This window comes from Rhinatrema bivittatum, chromosome 5 (genome assembly GCF_901001135.1).
Source record: "Rhinatrema bivittatum chromosome 5, aRhiBiv1.1, whole genome shotgun sequence".
Classification (NCBI taxonomy): Eukaryota; Metazoa; Chordata; class Amphibia; order Gymnophiona; family Rhinatrematidae; genus Rhinatrema; species Rhinatrema bivittatum.
Window position 1 is genome coordinate 68221261 of NC_042619.1, and position 19597 is coordinate 68240857.

Sequence of the window (19597 nt, forward strand, 5' to 3'; positions counted from 1 at the left end):
AATAGGGCTGAAATTTCATTTTTTAGTTCCTTCAGAACTCTGGGGTGTATACCATCTGGTCCAGGTGATTTAAAATCATGAGAGGTCTAGAACGGGTAGATGTGAATCGGTTATTTACTCTTTCGGATAGTAGAAAGACTAGGGGGCACTCCATGAAGTTAGCATGGGGCACATTTAAAACTAATCGGAGAAAGTTCTTTTTTTACTCAACGCATAATTAAACTCTGGAATTTATTGCCAGAGGATGTGGTTATTGCAGTTAGTATAGCTGTGTTTAAAAAAGGATTGGATAAGTTCTTGGAGGAGAAGTCCATTACCTGCTATTAAATTCACCTAGAGAATAGCCACTGCCATTAGCAATGGTAACATGGAATAGACATAGGGGTAGATTTTCAAAAAACGCGAATAGGCGTACTTTTGCTGGCGCATCAGGCGCCAGCAAAAGTACGCTGGATTTTAGTAGATACGCGCGGAGCCGCGCGTATCCACTAAAATCCTGGATCGGCGCGCGCAAGGCTATGAATTCTGTATAGCCGGCGCGCGCCGAGCCGCGCTGCCTACCCCCGTTCCCTCCAAGGCCGCTCCGAAATCGGAGCGGCCTTGGAGGGAATCCTCTAACGCCCTCCTCTCATCTTCCCCTCCCTTCCTCTATCTAACCCACCCGCCCGGCCCTGTCTACACCCCCCCCTTATCTTTCTCCGGGGATTTACGCCTCCCGGAGGGAGAAGTAAATCCCCGCGCGCCAGCGGGCCTCTTGCGCGCCGGGCCGCGACCTGGGGGCGGGTACGGAGGGCGTGGCCACGCCCCCGGACCGCCCCGGGCCGTAGCCATGCCCCCGTACCCACCCCAAAACGCTGCCGACATGCCCCCGAAACGCCACGACGACCGGGCCCGCCCCCCGACATGCCCCCTCGGAGAACCCCGGGACTTACGCGAGTCCCGGGGCTCTGCGCGCGCCGGTAGGCCTATGTAAAATAGGCTCACCGGCGCGCAGGGTCCTGCTCGCCTAAATCCGCCCGGTTTTGGGCGGATTTAGGCGAGCAGGGCTCTGAAAATCCGCCCCTTAGTTTTTGGGTACTTGCCAGGTTCTTATGGCCTGGATTGGCCACTGTGGGAAACAGGATGCTGGGCTTGATGGACCCTTGGTCTGACCCAGTATGGCATTTTCTTATGTTCTTATGCCACATTCGCACCAGGAAGGCACGTTACCAGGCGGTCCTCACATCCATCAGCCACCCTGTTATCTACATTTCTAATAATCAAATCTAAATATAACAAAAACTAAATTCTGCTCAGCCAACATGTTAGTCAGTTGGCCTCCCACAGATGAACAAAGGTTTTCATACATTTAAACAGAATAGTTTTCAGACTAGCTTTTAAATGTTGTGATTTCTGAAGCAAATGAAGGTGGAAAATAGCCAGTGAAAATAATTCCTAGTTGATGAAGCATTTTATCAAGTTCAGACAGTTTTGTATGATTGACTTTAGCAAGATCATGTCTGGGTAAATTTTTCTTTACATTTTAGTCACCTTTTCTAATGAAAGAAAGTGCCTACTGCAGGATAAGAACAGACATCTGGACAATATTTCATGCTAACCAGCCCTTTGAAAGTGCAGGGATTTGAGATTTTTTTTTCCCTGTGTTGAATATTCAGAAACATGAGTGTCGTTCATGGACTGTGCTGATAAAAGAAGAAAAATGAGTTGGCAGATGCTTTCCCAGGCAAGACAGGAAAGCTATGTTTGAACAAAGTGGAAACTGGACAGTTCTACTTACTGATCACAGCCCTGATGTTCAAAGCTTTCCGTCTACTCTAGCCTATATATAATCTTATATATAACAGTCTTAGGTTTGGAAACTAAGAACTGAGGTGAATATATAAGTAATTCTGTAGAATGTAATAACAAAACAAAAGAAAAATGTAAACTCTGACCTACTGGACATAACACTGATAGATATACATCTGGATATTAGAAAGAATGTACTACCGAATTATGTAAAATAAGTCTGTAAGCTTGTTCCTTGGTTTATATATTAAAAAAAAAAAAAAAAAAAAAAAAGCTTTCTGGAACATTTTGTTCAGTGAGAGTTAAACAAATATAATACAGAAGAGCCATTTCCAGGATATTTATAGCCTGTGACAGTCTAGCTATTCTTTTTTTTTTTTTCATTTTGATCCTCATTTGTAGAAATCTGTAGAAATACTGAGATTAAACTCAGTGCAGGCAAATCTAAGCCATGATTTGAGGGCAATGGAATTTTCTTATTTTTCCCAGATTCACTGAGAAAATCAATTTAAATTTCCCCACAAAATCTGGAGGAAATTATGACAGTTTGCTGCAAATCTATTGATCTGAAGAAAGTCACACTGAATGTTCACTGTGGACTATGCAAATCAGGCAATTTTTGCTCAAATTGCATGCACATTCATCAATTCAAGGAATCTTTACTGAACTGGTGAATATTTCTCTCACAATTATCTCATTAGTTGCAACTCTAGCAGTTAATATTCAGTGAGCAGGCCGGAGGAAAAGTTTGGAATCTTGCCAGGTACTTGTTGGAAACCAAATACTGGGCTTCATGACCCTTGGTCTGTCCCATTATGGCAAGTTCTTATGTTCTTAAGTTTCCAGATAATACTTGCAGTCCAACTCTTCCACACCAACCCAGATTGCAAGTATTTTAAGCATCTGAACAGGGAACTAATGTTTTTTATTTGAAAAAAAAAAGTTTCCAAGGAGTGTACAAATAAGAATATGGTATTTTTGGACAGATGATTATATTTTCACTAATAGGGTCATTTATCAAAATGTGTTGGGGAGTTATCACGTGTGTTAGGACCCTAACACCCACAATAACGCCCACGATAAATACTACATCGTGAAATGTGTATGCAAATTTAAAATTAGTATTTGAGTGGGAGGAGTAAATAGAAATGAGGGTCAGTTAACATGGTGTGCGATAAAGAACACAAGCTATTGTGGGATTTAACTATACCTTTTTTCTGTGCGTTATGCCTGTGTTAGAGGAAGGAGAGAGAGGGGGGGGGGGGGAGAGAGAAGGCATTTTTGGAGGCTCACTTATATTTTAACTTTTTATACCACTATAAACGGGGACATTAGAAACTTGGGGTGAGGTGGGTTTTGGGGGCAGTTTTACATGCACAGTCATATGTAGGAACAGCACAGTTACCATCAATGAAGATTTAATGTGATTTGGAGTGATGAAAGGTGAAAGAAAAGTAGGGTTGTACCATGATCTTCACATTAAATCTTCACTGATGGTAACTGTGCTCTTCGTATGTATGACTGGGCATGTAAAACTGCCCCCCAAAACCTACCACACCCCCACAAACCTCAGCCCGAGTTGCTAGAGCCCCCTCTTACAGTGATATAAAATAGTTAACTTTTTTGTGAGCCCCTACAGAGGCTCTCTCTTCCTCTCTAGCTCTAGCCAGCAACCCCTACCACCACTGCAAAGTGCAAACTAAAAACCTTTTCAGCTGGTATCACAGCTACAGTAGATTACTCAGTGTGCAATGTAAAATAACATACAGTGTAATAATGGTATCATACATGGTGGTAAATATAAATGCAGTATCAGGAAAATTAGCCTAACCACATCCCTTTCTTATCACAGGCACTGTTTTCACTATATTTATAGCAAAATGATGAATCTAGGTCTAAATAAGGTGGAGATCTGGTAAGGCTGTGACAATATTCTCCTTATGCTAGTTTATGAAGGTCTTTTTCTCTATATATTTGTATATTAAATAATATGTTAGTTGCAGTTTTCCAGCAATGGATAGAGGGAAATGCTTGGATCATCCCATGGCCATAACCCCCCCCCCCTTTTTTGGGGGGAAAGGCTTCTAGGGGTATACAATCCCTTGGAGCATGCTCATGCTTTAGTGGGAAGGTTACTGGAGAGTTAGATTGGAGAGAGGAGGAGAAGCTAGAGATCATCCCTAGGTCTCAAGTAATTGAGAAGAAGTTGGATTTTGGCTGGGGATCTTAATTCCTCGCCCCTGGAGGGGCGAATCTACAGTTGGGTAGATTTTTGAAGTGGACTGATTCAGCCTGGATACCCATAACTAATCAAGCTTGATATTTCACTTGGTTGCAGCTCCATCACTGCTCTCTACATTAATGGTGGGGGTGGAAGGGAAATAGAACCAAAGAGCTAAGAGAAACAGATAAGTATGAGAAAAAAAAAATGTGAAGCTTGCTGGGCAGACTGGATGGGCCGTTTGGTCTTCTTCTGCCGTCATTTCTATGTTTCTATGTAAAGGCAGACCCTCCGGTATCCTGAATTACTGAATCGAGAAATATCTTTTTGCTTGAGATAAAGAAGAAGCAAGCAAGGGTGAAGAGAAGTTGAATTGGATTCTTACACTAGAGACATCTGAGAAAGAAGAGTCGACTCTTGCATTGGAGACCTCTGGCGATGTTGGTTGGTTTTTGCATTACAGTTTAAGGGGCCGATGCAATACAGTGCGCTCAGCTGGGCGCACTGTTTAACCAGCAGTTGGACACGGGTTGTATAGGCGCTACCTAATCCCCTTATGTAAGCGTCCGTTTCCTGAACCCCTGGCTGTGCGCCAATAAATTTGGCATCCGTTTCCCTAACCGGTGGACGCTCGCAGGCTCCCATTCTTAAAGAGGCACTAGGGGCCCTTAATTTAAATATTGCATGGCAACCCCAGGAGGGGTGCTGGGGGTGTGTTAGGAAAGCGGGCGCTGAATGTTCAGTGCCCGCTTTCAGCACACATTTATTGCATCGGCCCCTAAGAGTTTTGACCCAAGTTTGGGATTTTTGGTATTTTTTGTACATTTTGTTATTGGGGATATTTTTTTCTAACTTGGTCAGCTGATGCTGGAACTGTACTCTAGCTACACTACCCTGCAAAGGGAGAGTATTTTGGCTATGGATGAAGGTACAAGGGAAAGGAGAGTGTTGAGGAGATCTAAGATGGACAAAGAATTCACTGTTTTCATTGTATTGATAATTTTGATAATATTTTTGACTTTTGCCATCTTACATAAGAACATAAGAAATTGCCATACTAGGTCAGACCAAGGGTCCATCAAGCCCAGTATCCTGTTTCCAATAATGGCCAATCCAAGTCACAAGTACCTGGCAAGTACCCAAACATTAGATAGATTACAAGCAACTATTGCTTATTAATTACCATCATAGCAGTTTATGGATTTATCCTCTAGGAACATATTCAAACCTTTTTTAAACCCACTTACACTAACTGCTGTAACTACATCCTCTGTCAATGAATTCCAGAGCTTAACTATGCGCTGAGTGAAAATGAATTTTCTTTGATTTGTTTTAAATGAGCTACTTGCTAACTTCATGGAGTGCCCCCTGTTCCTTCTATTATCTGAGAGGGTAAATAATTGATTTAAATTAACTTGTTCAATTCCTTTCATGATTTTGAAGACTTCTATCATATCCCCCCCTCAGTTGTCTCTTCTCCAAATTAAACAGCCCTAACCTCTTTAGCCTTTCCTCACAGGGCAGCCGTTCCATTTCCCTTATCATTTTGGTCGACCTTCGCTGCACTTTCTCCAGTGCAGCTATATCCTTTTTGAGATGTGGTGACCAGAACTGCACACAGTATTCAAGGTGCGGTCTCACAATGGACTTGGATATTGCTATTTAAGTTACAGTAAAGACTTTATTTTGAACCCCACTTTTGGACTTTGCTTGGTTTTGTATCATTTACTCAGTGTTCTGGTTGAATGGATGGACACTAGTGTGAGTTTTTATTTTTACCCTGTGTAATACTTTTGGCTTCCTTGCTCTTATACTGGACACTCTTGAACCTGGTAGTTATCATCGAGCTACAGTGTGAGTCTATGACTCTTGTAGTGATTAGCCATGCCAGAAGCCCAGAAAGATAGCCTTCCCCGATCCGGTCTTGGAGCCGGACCCATAGCACCCCTAGATTTGACTAAACTACCCAAATAGGGGGCTGGCTACAGTAGGTTTGAATTTTTGCTTTACTATTGTTTGACTCTTTTTTGGATTTGGGAATGATAGAACCTCCATCAGGTTTTTATCATGATCACAGTTGATGGATGGGAACATAAAATTTTAAAGTCGAGGCAAAACAGGCCACACAAAGCTATAAAAATCATCAATGATACCTGACTATAATTGGTAGCCAATGCAACAGACATATACTATCAGGCAAGCAGCCATATTCTGTGCCACTTGCAAAGCTCTAAGTATACTGGCAAGGAAACCCAAGTAACCTGCATTGCACTAATCCAATCCATCAATCACTAAATTCTGAACAATCAGATGAAAATGATCTGGTGATAACAGAGGTCGGAGACTGCATAGAAATCTCAGCATGAAAAAGATATTTCTCTATAATTTCCTTAATATGAGAAGACAATGACAAAGTTGTGTTAAATTCCTGGCCTGTCAAAAAACTGGCAACTATAAGTTCTCATAGACAATTATAGGGGGACATTTACTAAAGGTTTTCTCTCATTTTGTGTCTATGGAAAGAATGCTTAGTAAATGAGCCCCTTAGATAGAAGATAATCAGGTATAAAATGAGCTAAATCCATGATCTCTGTTTTTTTGACATTCAGTAGCAACTTGTTGTTAGAAGACATTGTTCAATAGTGTCAACAGCACTTATCACCTGTTGCAAGGTTTTCTCAATCAAGAGCATAATACAGTGGTGCTCAAACCAGTCCTATTGGCCCCTCCAGCCAGTTAGGTTTTCAGGTTATCCCTAATGAATATGCATGAGATTTATTTGCTTGCATAATCTCCTATATATGCAAATATTTATCATATTCATTAGGGATAGCCTGAAACCCCAACTGGCTGGGGGGGCCCGTAGGACTGGTTTGAGCACCCCTGGCATAATAGACAAAGCGAACTGAATATTATCTGCATAAAGTTTATAGGTCAATAAATGTTAGCCAATATCCTGCATAAAGGGGGCATGTATATTTTAAACAAAGAAGCTGAAAGGGCAGAGCTCTGCAGCACTCTTATCTTCAACAGGAACCAAGATGAGTGGTTCGTTGCTGCTGAAACTCACTGTCCTCAGCCATCAAGGTAAGACTGAACCCAAGCTTGGACTTTATGGTACATTCCCAATTCTTCAAGTCTATGTAATAAGATGTCTGAAATGACCAGTAAGAACTGCTGGCCTTCAATGGATCCCCCTCCAAAATTTGTCAAGGCTATAGAACAATAAAATTGTCAAGTATTGCATTATCGCTCAGACATCATTTAATCACTTCAGTGCAGAACTCTCTATAGACTTTGTAAGAGGTTGTGCTGTTTTAAAGACTTCTTGGAGGGCAGAGGCAGGAAAGTTGGCCACTGTTTAGTCATTCATTTTCTTTTTTAAACTATCTTGCTTTGTTTAGGGCAGCAGTTTTTCCAATCAGAGTTAGCTAGATGAGTGCCAGTGCTAACTGGATGAAATAAACCTGTGCTTTCGAAGTCGCCTCAGTAAAGTTCTATCCAGCTAATAACTTACCCAGCTAGATTTTATTCACTCAGTGTGGCAGGAAGTTTAAATTGCGGGGTTTGTCTGGCTAATTCTCATAATTAGCTGGATAAACCCTTATTGAATATCAGCTTTTATAGAACATAGTATGCAACAAGAGAATTAAAGAGAAATTTGAATGTAATAATATTTGTCTGAAGCTCAGTCAGTGTCTAGGGCTCTGTCCAAGATATTACAGTGCCCCTGCCTCAAAGAGCTTGGGCATAGAGGGGTCAAATGACTTCAGCCAGGCCGAAAATGGGCATTCTTGAAGCCATGATAGGGTTGGTGTTGCGAGGGGGGGGGAGGGAGGCTAAACTATGTGCCTATCCCTGCGCCATGTTACAGATGGCTAGATTTAAGTCACTTTTAAACTTTAACCTAGTCAGTTCGATTATGACTGAAAATGCACAAATTTAAGGGGGTCAAGTATGACGTGCAGTAAGGTTTTACCGCATGCTAGACTGTGTTTTCTGTGTGGTAAACTTGTTTCTGCTCAACTAATGTGCAGAATTTAAAATTCTGCTTGTTGCCCCAAATAACCCAGCACAAGAAGTGTAGTTAATTTTTCTCAGAAGCATCAGGATGATAATAAACATTCTGGTGTTCCCAGGCTGTTTCTTTAAAGGTGTCTTGAGGTCCCCAATTCCCCGCTTCAGCCATAGTATAAAAATTACCAGGTGTCTAGTGGGATACCCTTTCCCATCCATTCCCACTGTACCTAAAAGTGGCACAAATGTAAACATTAAAAATAAATGTTGTTCCCTGCTGGGCATGGTCATGCCCCCCGTTGCAAATCTCACTCTCTTTATACCAAAAATGACTCCCCTACCCACCTATCTCTCCATCACATGATAGGCATAAAAGTGTGCCTGAGGTCAGCTAGTGCCATTTTGAAAGTGCTGTGGCCAGACCTGGAGCCTTAGGGGGCACTTATTTATTTATTTAGACATTTTACATACCGTCGTTCCAAATAATGATCAGAACAGTTTACAAAAGTAACATTCATACTATAAATCAACATCAATGACAGACTACGGAGCTAGTATTCATAAACAGGGTTTATTATGAGTCTGATGAAATGTTCTAATTCATGTTAACTATGGATCTAAGACATCAGGCGAGTAGCACAGGAGTTATAATTTAACAAATTTTACACAATAGTCGGTACGTTGTCTTAAGATACTTCCATTCTCTCCTTAATTTATTACTCGTTCTTCAATTATTTTCTCTTGTACTTCTCGTTATTGTAGTTCTCTTCTGGACCACCAGGGATTGTAAGAAAGGAGGTTGAGGGCTGGGGTGTATGATGGTATTGGGGAGTGGGGGCAGTCGTTTATTATTTAAAGGGGGTGTGGTTTGGAACTGTGGGGTGGTGCTAGGACCAGCAGTGAAAAAAATGTATTTTTAGAGTTCATATTCAGTCACTGAATGGCTTACAAAGTTAGCCAGATAAAGTGAAGCCACACTATTGAATATAGATTGCTAGATAAGCTTATCCTGCTAACTTTAGGGCAGCTCTATGACCAGAGTAGAAATGCCCCTGGAATACCCCTATGTTATCCGTTAAATTTTATCGGGATAATGAAATATCTAGCTAAAGTTAAGCCGGATAAGTGCCTAAGATATTCAAAAGTCAGCTACTAGCCAGATAATTTGGAAATTTTCTGGCTAAATGCTTCTGAATGTGGACCTCTACATTTGTGCCTCTTCTGGGTGTGATGGGGAGAATGGGAGAAGAGTGGGTTTTTGCACTACAGCTCACCTTGTCGAGGCATGAGAGGGGGCTTTCTCCATCGCTGGCCCCCTTTGCTGGAACTCTGTACCCAAGCAGTTGCAAACTTTGTCAGAGATACAAGCTTTTAGAAAAGCCTTACAACCTTTTTTGTTCTGTTGTGCCTTTGAATCTATTAGGTGCCAGGACTGTATATTACGCCTCCTAGTTTACTTCTATTTACTCTTCCTGGCATTGCTTTATTTTGCTTCTGTAAGCTCATTTAAATGTTTTATGTATGTATTTTTGTTCTCTGCCGTGAATTTATTTTATTTATTTATGTATTTGAATTTCTATACCGATATTAGTAGGGACATCATATCTGTTTACATCAAAAACATAAAGATTGGAAATTACATAAAACAGGGTGGTGGGGATGGAGAGATAGGAACTGTGAATATTAGAATGTGCGGATTATACATTGTTTTAAATAAAATAACTAAGAAATAAATATAACTGGGGAGCACTCTGGGGGCAACAAAGTCCCTTTAAAAGATGGCAACCCTGGGAAGTGGGGCCGTCATCAAACAGTGCTGTTTTGCCATAATATCTTTTCCATATATTGTGACATCAATCCAATTCAATAATCTTTATTGGTGAAAAATTCATGAAAAATATTCACAATTAGTCCATAATACCCCACACAATAGACATAATATCTTTATAAAAACAATAGACAAAATTCACACACCACCCATACTACACATATACACATACATTCTACATTCAACTTCTCATAAAAATCATTTCCAATTTTCTAAACATTCAAATATAAGCATTAAATATAAATCTTCACATAGCATATCATCAGATGTTAATACATTTCACTTCGTAAGCAGAAAGAGTTATATTGCACTTTAATTCTTGCGTTACAAGAACGTCAATCCTTTTATTCTCCTTTTGTTCTCTCTACATGTTTCGCCTTTCCTCAGGCTTCTTCAGGAGAGTTCTTTCAAACAATCTCCCACTGCTCATGTACAACATCTATCCATAGGGTCTTCTAAAAACATTCATACAAAAAAATGTTTTTGAATATTCAATTAATACATTTTGTATATAAACTTGATTCTTTATAAAGTACTTCAAAAAAACTCCCATACCTGCACGTCCCAAAAGGCTTGCCCAGACGCACAAATCAGCACATCCCCAACTCTTGTTTCAAAGCATTTCAATTGTTCAAATGCTCTAAACACATCTCTCAAAAGTATTCAAACTAGAAGAAAACAGATCAAAATGACTTCAAATAGAAAATCATTCCCTTAAGAGTTCACCAGTGTGCAAGACAACCAAGGATTCTTACCTTTCTTATCTTAGGCAGAAAAACCACCTTCACCTTATTTCAAAGAGACACCTCCATCGAGTGAAAAAACGGAAGTGAATCAAACTCTTCTCTTCCATCCTTTTAAACCACACTGCCCCAATCTTTTAGGAGATCTAGAAATTTGAGGGATATTTTAGTTCACTCAGATTTGGGAGGTAGTGAACACTGGAAAGATACAGCTGGTGGGCATTACCCTTGCACTAAGTGTAGTGTGTGCAAACTGTGTTTATCAATGAAAGATTTTTCACATCCTGTTTCCGGGAAAAAAATTTTCTTAAAGCATTTTACAACATGTCAAACAAGTTCAGTGGTGTGTACGTTGTACAATGCCCATGTGGGCTACTATATGTAGGAAAAACATCGAGGATGGTGAGACTTCGAATCCTAGAGCATTGTAGCAGAATTAGAAATGTGGTGGAGACAGCTCCCCTAGTGAAACATTGGCGTGAGTACAATCATAAGGTAGAAGAACTCCGTTTCTTTGTACTTCAGAAGGTTTCTGCTAGACGGGGAGGTAATATAAACAAAATATTACTGCAGAAGGAACAGCGATGGATTTTTAATTTACAGACTTTGTGGCCAAAAGGATTGAATGATAAGATCGAGTGGGTAACATGTTTTTAGAACTTGTACTCTGGCTGCAAAGTTTTTTCATTTGTTTTCTTCGGTGATTGGTTTGAATCTGGCGTGCTTGGGAGTGGCAACTGTTTGGTTTAGTGGCATTGCAAATTGGTTTAGACATTATATGCTTTAAGGGGCGGGGATAGTTTTGAGTTGAGCTCTGATTGGGGCAGTGTGGTTTAAAAGGATGGAAGAGAAGAGTTTGATTCACTTCCGTTTTTTCACTCGATGGAGGCGTCTCTTTGAAATAAGGTGAAGGTGGTTTTTCTGCCTAAGATAAGAAAGGTAAGAAGCCTTGGTTGTCTTGCACACTGGTGAACTCTTAAGGGAATGATTTTCTATTTGAAGTCATTTTGATCTGTTTTCTTCTAGTTTGAATACTTTTGAGAGATGTGTTTAGAGCATTTGAACAATTGAAATGCTTTGAAACAAGAGTTGGGGATGTGCTGATTTGTGCGTCTGGGCAAGCCTTTTGGGACGTGCAGGTATGGGAGTTTTTTTGAAGTACTTTATAAAGAATCAAGTTTATATACAAAATGTATTAATTGAATATTCAAAAACATTTTTTTGTATGAATGTTTTTAGAAGACCCTATGGATAGATGTTGTACATGAGCAGTGGGAGATTGTTTGAAAGAACTCTCCTGAAGAAGCCTGAGGAAAGGCGAAACATGTAGAGAGAACAAAAGGAGAATAAAAGGATTGACGTTCTTGTAACGCAAGAATTAAAGTGCAATATAACTCTTTCTGCTTACGAAGTGAAATGTATTAACATCTGATGATATGCTATGTGAAGATTTATATTTAATGCTTATATTTGAATGTTTAGAAAATTGGAAATGATTTTTATGAGAAGTTGAATGTAGAATGTATGTGTATATGTGTAGTTTGGGTGGTGTGTGAATTTTGTCTATTGTTTTTATAAAGATATTATGTCTATTGTGTGGGGTATTATGGATTAATTGTGAATATTTTTCATGAATTTTTCACCAATAAAGATTATTGAATTGGATTGATGTCACAATATATGTATTAGCTGTAATTGGTTTGTGATATATGAATAATTAGCCAGGATTGGGTATAATATCTTTTCCAGCACTATTTTACTATGGGGAAAAATCTCATAGGATTTACTAAACTGTGGTCCTGAGTACCACAGATTAGTGAATCCTGCTGTACTTTTTCCAGAGAGGAAAATACCATGGCTTAGCAAATCTACCTCTTCCTAGCTATAACATAACTGCCTACGTTGCTGCTTAATGGCTAACTGAATATCAAACCATAAAGGTCCACAGGTCTAGTTTTCAGGACATCCGCTATGAATATGCATGAGATATATTTACATACAATGAAGGTAGTGCATACTAATATACCTCATGCATATTAACTCACATCGGATATTTAGTTTATCCTTAATCCTTTCCCATACCCTTATCTCTGTGTGACAAAAGCAACATTGTTATCGTCCAAAGTATTGCATTTGAAGATCTTTACTGGGGTCCAAACTACCCTATGAGCAAGAAAATACAGGGGTGAATGTACAAAGGCTTACTCAGAGGTTTTGTATGTAAAAATCAGCATCTACCTTGCTTCTGGTGCATGGTAAGCAAGTTTTCAGAAGATGCGAGTATTTGCGTATTTTGGATAATGTGGAAAAGCATGCCCACCGAAAAAGGGCCTTTTAAAGGCATTTGGCAGGACATGCACATTTACTTATTTTATAAACAGAATACAGCAAACATCATCACGCATACATGCCTGTTTTTACACCTGCTAATCAAGTCATGGAAGTTAAATCTGACTTGTCTTTTGTCTGCAGTGTTTTAGTGGAGAAGTCTGCACAAAGCGGTGGAAGGTGTGGGTGAACTGGCCAAAGTCTGGGTCTGAACTGGCGCTTGGAAGTACAGAGAAGTATTTTCATAAGCAAGATATGCACAGAAACCAGTCAACTTTACACAATACCTGCCTTCCTGCATAAATTGAGAGTTATTACATGCAAATGTTACAATTATTTAATGCATACTTTTATAAAATAGGTGTATACAGTATGCAGATTCCTGCATTAAGAAAATGGATATATACTGAAACATATGCGGGTACTTTTGGGGTGGTGATATGTGTTATTTTATAAACTGTGTGGCTTTTGCTGAACAGTTTATAAAATACAGGCATTATTATAGGTGCTCCTACCTATTTATCTATTTATTTATTTATTTGAATGTATTTATTACCCGCCCCTCCAATACAGTTCAGGGCAGAGTACAATAAAACATGTATGTGCTGAATTATGCATGCTATTGAAAATTACCCTAACATATCTGAGGGATGTGGACAATGATTTGTTCCAAATGATTTGTTCCAAAATTAGCCCAGTGTGCAGGTTCCATATAGGCCTTTAAATTCTTTCCCTACGCTTGGCTTTACCCTATGCCATCCCCCAGTAAATGAATTTTGCAAACATTGATAGAACCCCACATTTAAAGGATGCTATCAACTTATCACAAGTTTAAAGAAACAGCTTACTATGAACAGATATCAGTTTCTCTGCCTGCCAGCTGAAGCCATTTAAAGCTTTGAGAACTTGCTAAGTGCTATCTTTATTTTTCAGAAGGTTATAAACTCTTTCCTTGTAAAACCTGACCTAACATCTGTACGCACTGTCTTTGCCACCAAAGCTAAATAATACAAGAAATGTTAAATTTAAACATCAAGTTGCACCTCAGGAGCATTATGGTAGCATTTTTCCTTTAAATTTTCAATCGTTCTCTTTCTAAAATGCTCTATCAGTTTAGATTTATACTGCATATTCCTTAACAATTTTTGTAGGAACCAGTCTTGGAATTTGACACACTGGAAGAAGAAAGACTAGTTTTCTTTTTACCTGCAACCATCAAGGACAACTGCTTTTCTTCCAGTTTTCTAACTACAATCCACCTTGCCACAAGAGGCATGCAAGATAATACATAAGAAAATGTTGAAAGTTGATCCCATCTTTCACCTTGCTCAAGTTTCTGGGGCTATACATGGAGCATTCTTTTTTTTTCCAGAGGAGCTAAGACACCATTCAATTCACTTTCTTAGAAAAGTTATCTGGAAAAAGTATGGGCAACAGTTTATAATTTAACTGCAGCATAATAGACATGATTTGGGCTTTCTCACCAAGATAAGTATAACGATGAACACTTTAAAGGAACTTCTTGAAGTAAACATTCCATTTTTCCCATATTAATGAAAATTGTCTTTTTTAAATCATTGTTATATCACTCCCAAGTACTTTATCCTCAGCCATTTCCTTTGAAATGAGTAAGGATTTAGAATAACCTTTGTTCGATGATTATTAAAGTGGAAAGCTTCTTTTTTGCACCAATTGATTTTGCAACCTGACAGAACTTAAAATAAGGTAATAGTGTTTTAACAGTTTAGAAACAGAAGCACATAACTAACACATCTATTGGGGTGTGGTACTGGAATTTTTTTTTCTTTTCATTTTAGGTTGTTTCATTTTTGTCTACACAAAAAAGTTTTTAGTCAAGTTAAGCTTTTCAAGGTTCTTAAGATTCTCTTCCACTCTGAGGCTCTTCTGTTCACCAGTCCAGTCACACATAAAAACCCCATACTCCTCTCCAAACTGTTATTCAAAATATAAATCTTTAATGCAGACTAGTGGCAGGAAAAACAAATCCCAAACCAGTACACCAGTTGATAAGTGCACGCCAACAAAGTCAAAAAATTCCCAATAATATCTCAGTCGCTTTCACCTTCCCACAGTACTTCGTAAACAGATCACTTGTATGGGCAGGAATCCTTCCTCCTTGGGCCCTTCCACTACCTTTTGGGTTCTCTCAATCACCATGTAGGGAGTTCTCTTCAGATTTTTTTTGTCAGTCGAGTATCAGTTTAGATCTTCCTCAGGAATATAACTTCTCTCTGATGCTCCCAAAGAACAATTCTCACACTCTGTGGCTGAACTGGTACCTTCTTCAGTGAACCTTCAGACACAGAGCTCCCATAAACATTTCTCTTCTCCGGAGACCGAGGACTTCACTCTTCCTGGAATCTTAAACTTCAAGTTGCTCCTCTATTCCTATTCCTGTGGAGAGACAGACTCACCTAGTATCCTCTGCAAGGAGAGACACAGACCCTCTCAGCCCTGTGCTAGGTCTGACTCTCTAACTCCCCTCTCGCCCATGTCACATGGGTACAGGTGTTTTGTTAATTCAACCTACCCTTCCCAATGGGGAGAGGTACACTTCATTTTACATACCTCACTACACTGACATCTCATAAAGGGGAAGGGTCTAGGAAGACCTCTGGGTTACACTGCTGGCAAGCAGACCTGATGAGGCCACTAATGCCATATAAGTAAAAGGCTCACTGCTAGTAAGGGGGAGATTTTGGCACCCCCTTACACGTTTGTAGCCGCATCCCAGTCAGCTCTTGGACACAGGGGCATACTGGAAGGGCCAGAGACCATGCAAGATCTGATGACCTCCTGGAGTTCCCAGCATGGGGGGGGGGGGGGGGGATGATTTACTTTTCAAGGCCCTTAGGGTTTTGTTTGCTCAGGGGCTCTTCCTTCTCACCAGCACTCCAAAAAGACACTCTTCATACCAGTGCTATTGTTCAAAATAAAAATCTTTACTGACTGATGGCAAGGAAAACACAAAGTCCAAACAAGATACGTTCTGAATAGGGCTCCAACAGCACAAAATAAACATAGTCTCCCTTCACTTTCTCACCGCTAACTAAGTCAGTTCTTTATGTTGGGAACCCTTCCACCCTGGGAACCTGTTTTTTCCTCCAAAGTCACTTTTACTCTCTCGCTCCTTTGGAGTCTCAGGCTGATTGTAGCTGAAGCAGTGAATTTTGCCAGGCAGGCTGCCCTTCCTCTAGCACCTCCTACTTTATTGGTCTACATATTCTCCAGTGAAATCCTCTTCTCCTTAGGGATCCCAACTTCACTCTGGTAGACTTTCCCAGGCAGGTTGTCCCTTACTCTGACACTTCCTTAGTACACTTGTCCCCAGTTTCCAGAAACTGCTTCATCATCTTCAAGACTTAGCTGGCCTTAGAGGCAGAAACTCATAATACAAACTTTTTAAAATATATCCAGAGCAGGAAGCCTGTGAGGGACTTGGTTAGACTATTAGATGACTGAGGGGTTAAAGTGGAACTGTTAGAATCTAGCCGCTTTCTCAGACTCCTCGGCAGCAGACATTCATTGTGTGGCAGGGAGCTGCTATGGGACGCTCTGACGCGTGTGATACTAGGACCCAGCGGAGAGATGCTTAGGGTGTACGTGCGCATCAGTGCGCACAATTTGGCACATGTTGGTGGGAGAGTTGGGTACCCACCTGATTATGATGTCACAAGCTCAAGACTACTTAGCCAACCTGAAGCTGGATTTGTCTCAGTAAAAAGGTCTCCTGGTTCTTGCTCCTTCTGGGTCTAGTCTTTTGTCTTGCTCAAGCTTTTCAGCCTGGTTCTATCTTCTCAGCCTTCAACTTTGCTTCAATCTTTGCCTGTGACTCTGCTGAAGTCTTCAGCTCTGCCTCAGCCTGATCTCAAGCTGTAGTCTTGCCCTTGCCTGGCTTCAATCACAGCCTGGTCTTTGTATAGACTTTTGGACTCAGTCATAGTCTGGCCTGTGCCAAGACACACTCCCGCTGGCATGGGTCTCAGGACTCTATGTATGAGGCTGTATCATGGCAAGAAGAGCTCATGCATACGCAGTTCCTTACAGGAACTTAGAGAAGATAAGGCCATCATGGAAAGTCTTAATGAATTCTTTTCTTTGGTGTTTAGTAGAGAGGGTGATAGGGAATACCCAAGCCAGAGGCTGTATTAAATGATTATAATTCAGAAGAACTGATCAAATCCTGGTGAAGCTGGAAGATGATGATAAACTAAAGTGTAGCACGTCACCAGGATCAGATGATACATACCACAGATTTTGAAAGAACTCGAAAATGAATATGCAAATCGGTTACTGATAATTTGAAACATATCATTGGGATCATTCATTGTGCTTAAGATTGGAGGATGGCCAATGTAACCCCAATCTTTAAAAAGGCTCCAGGAGTGATCCAGAAAACTATAGACTGGTGAATCTGAATTCAGTACCAGGAAAAATCATGGAAACTATTCTAAAGAACAAAAATAACAGAACATACAGAAAGGCATGATTTAATAGGACACAGCCAGCACAGATTTATATATTGAAAATCTTGCCTCAGCAATCTACTATGTTTATTTTTGTGAAAGGGTTAATAAATATGTAGATAATGGTGTGCCAGTGGATGTAGTGTCTTTGGATTTTCAGAAGGTGTTTGAGAAAGTGCCCCATGATAGACGCATGAGAAAATTAAAAAGTCATGGAAAAGGAGGCCATGTACTATTGTGGATTGCAAACTGGTTAAAAGATAGGAAACAGAAAGAAGGATTACACGGTCAGTGTTCTCATTGGAGAAGGGTAAACAGAGGAGTGCCTCAGGATCTGTACTGGGACTAGTGCTTTTTAATATATTTATAAATGATCTGGAAAAGGGAACTAAGAGTGAGATGATCAAATTTGCAGACAAAACAAAATTATTTCGAGTTGTTAAATTACAAGCAGATTGTGAAAAATTGCAGGAGGACTTTGTGAGACTGGAATACTGGGCATTCAAATGGCAGATGAAATTTAATGTGGACAAATGCAAGGTGATGCATATAGGGAAAAGTAGTTAAACGATATTAGGTTACATATTAGAACCATCCAGGAAAGAGGTTTAGGAATCATAGTGGACAATACTTTGAAATTCTCAATTCAGTGTGCAGTGGTGGTCAGAAAACAGACAGACTGTTAGAAATGATTAGGAAAGTAATGGAGAATAAAACGGCTTATGTCATAATGCCTCTGATTTGCTCCATGGTGAGGCCTCATCTGGAATATTGTGTGCAGTTCTGGTTGCTGCATCTCAAAAAAGATATATTTGCATTCAAAAGAGTACAGGGAAGGGCTACCAAAATTATAAAAGGGATGGAATGACTGCCCTATGAAGAGAGGTTAAAGAGGTTGAGGCTGTTCAGCTTGTATAAGAGATGGTTAAGGCGGGATATGATAAAGATCTATAAAATCATTAATGGAATAGAATGGGTGTTGGATTCATGGACCCTTGAGCCAGCTGGGACAGGGGAAGACCCACTGTTGAGGTCGAAGCTGGGAGGCAGCACAGGGCAGGAGACCGGAGGGATCTTCACCACTGGAAGCTCGAGGTCCCCCCAGGAGGAGCCCGTGAGGACCTGAGCCACTTGGACTTACGTGCGGGCTCCTATGGGCCGGTGTCTGAAGAGGAGTTCCAGAGGATCGAGAAGAGTAAAACTGAAGCCAGGAGGCCAACTGGAACTTCACCACTGGAAGCCCCTGCATGCTCGCAAGCGTGTCTAGGGGGCGGGGCCAGGCACGGAGGATCGACGGCGTCTCCCTCGAGGAAGGAACACCGTGGCAGAGGCTAGGCCGGGCCTTGCCAGCTGGAGATAGGTTCCAGCAGTAGAATTTGACACCCTGTTGCACATTAAAACCTATTTAGTGTGTGTTAAAAAATATTTATTGGACATTAACCTGATTTAATGCACACTAAATTAAGAACATAAAACCTTAAGATTTGCCATACTGGGTCAGACCAAAGGTTCATTAAGCCCAGTATTCTGTTTTCAACAGTGGCCAAATGAGGTCACAAGTACCTGGCAGGATCCCAAAAGGTTGATAGATTCTATGTTGCTTATCCCAGGGATAAGCAGTGGATTTCCCTAAGTCCACTTTAAGAATAGTACTTTTCTTCCAGGTACTTGTTCAAACCTAACAGCTTTTACCTCATCTTACAGAAATGAATGTCGGAGTTTAATTATCCATTGAATAATAAAATATTTCCTCTTATTTGTCTTTAATGTATTACCTAATACCGTCATTCTATTCTTTGTACTTTTTGAAAGAGTAAACCATTTATTCACGTTTACCCATTCCACTCCATTCATTATTTACCCGTTCTACTTCACTCATTATTTTATAGACCTCTATATGATCTCCCCTCATCCATCTCTTCTCTAAGCTGAAGAATCCTAATTTCTTTGGCCTTTCCTTATAGGGGAATCAGTCCATCTCCTTTACTTTGATTGGCTGGTATGCAGTATCAGCTGATGAAGTAGCATCTACTAGCACTGGCATCAAGGGAGGGTGGCACTACTAGCCTGGGGACTGTTTTTGCCACTCCAAGCTATAACCAGAGGAAAGGGGTGGAAAACGGAAAGACTGCTCCCCAAGCAGATTCCATGGCTCCTTCCATCGGTCAGGTGGCAGGTCAGCAGT

At 40.4% G+C, this 19597-nt stretch overlaps 1 protein-coding gene and 2 long non-coding RNA genes across 3 annotated transcripts in view; 1 reads left to right on the plus strand and 2 right to left on the minus strand.

The window, feature by feature from the left end:
* PDGFD (platelet derived growth factor D) overlaps positions 1–19597 on the minus strand; it is a 511595-nt gene that overhangs the window by 17340 nt on the left and 474658 nt on the right. The gene's annotated exons all lie outside the window — the stretch shown is intronic.
* LOC115092004 lies at positions 10271–10670 on the minus strand. The gene is made up of 3 exons (XR_003856878.1): positions 10610–10670; positions 10410–10522; positions 10271–10309 (listed from the first exon to the last, which is right to left on the minus strand). It is a non-coding gene; the product is annotated as an uncharacterized LOC115092004 (long non-coding RNA).
* On the plus strand, positions 11007–11875 carry LOC115092003. The gene is made up of 3 exons (XR_003856877.1): positions 11007–11536; positions 11624–11736; positions 11837–11875. It is a non-coding gene; the product is annotated as an uncharacterized LOC115092003 (long non-coding RNA).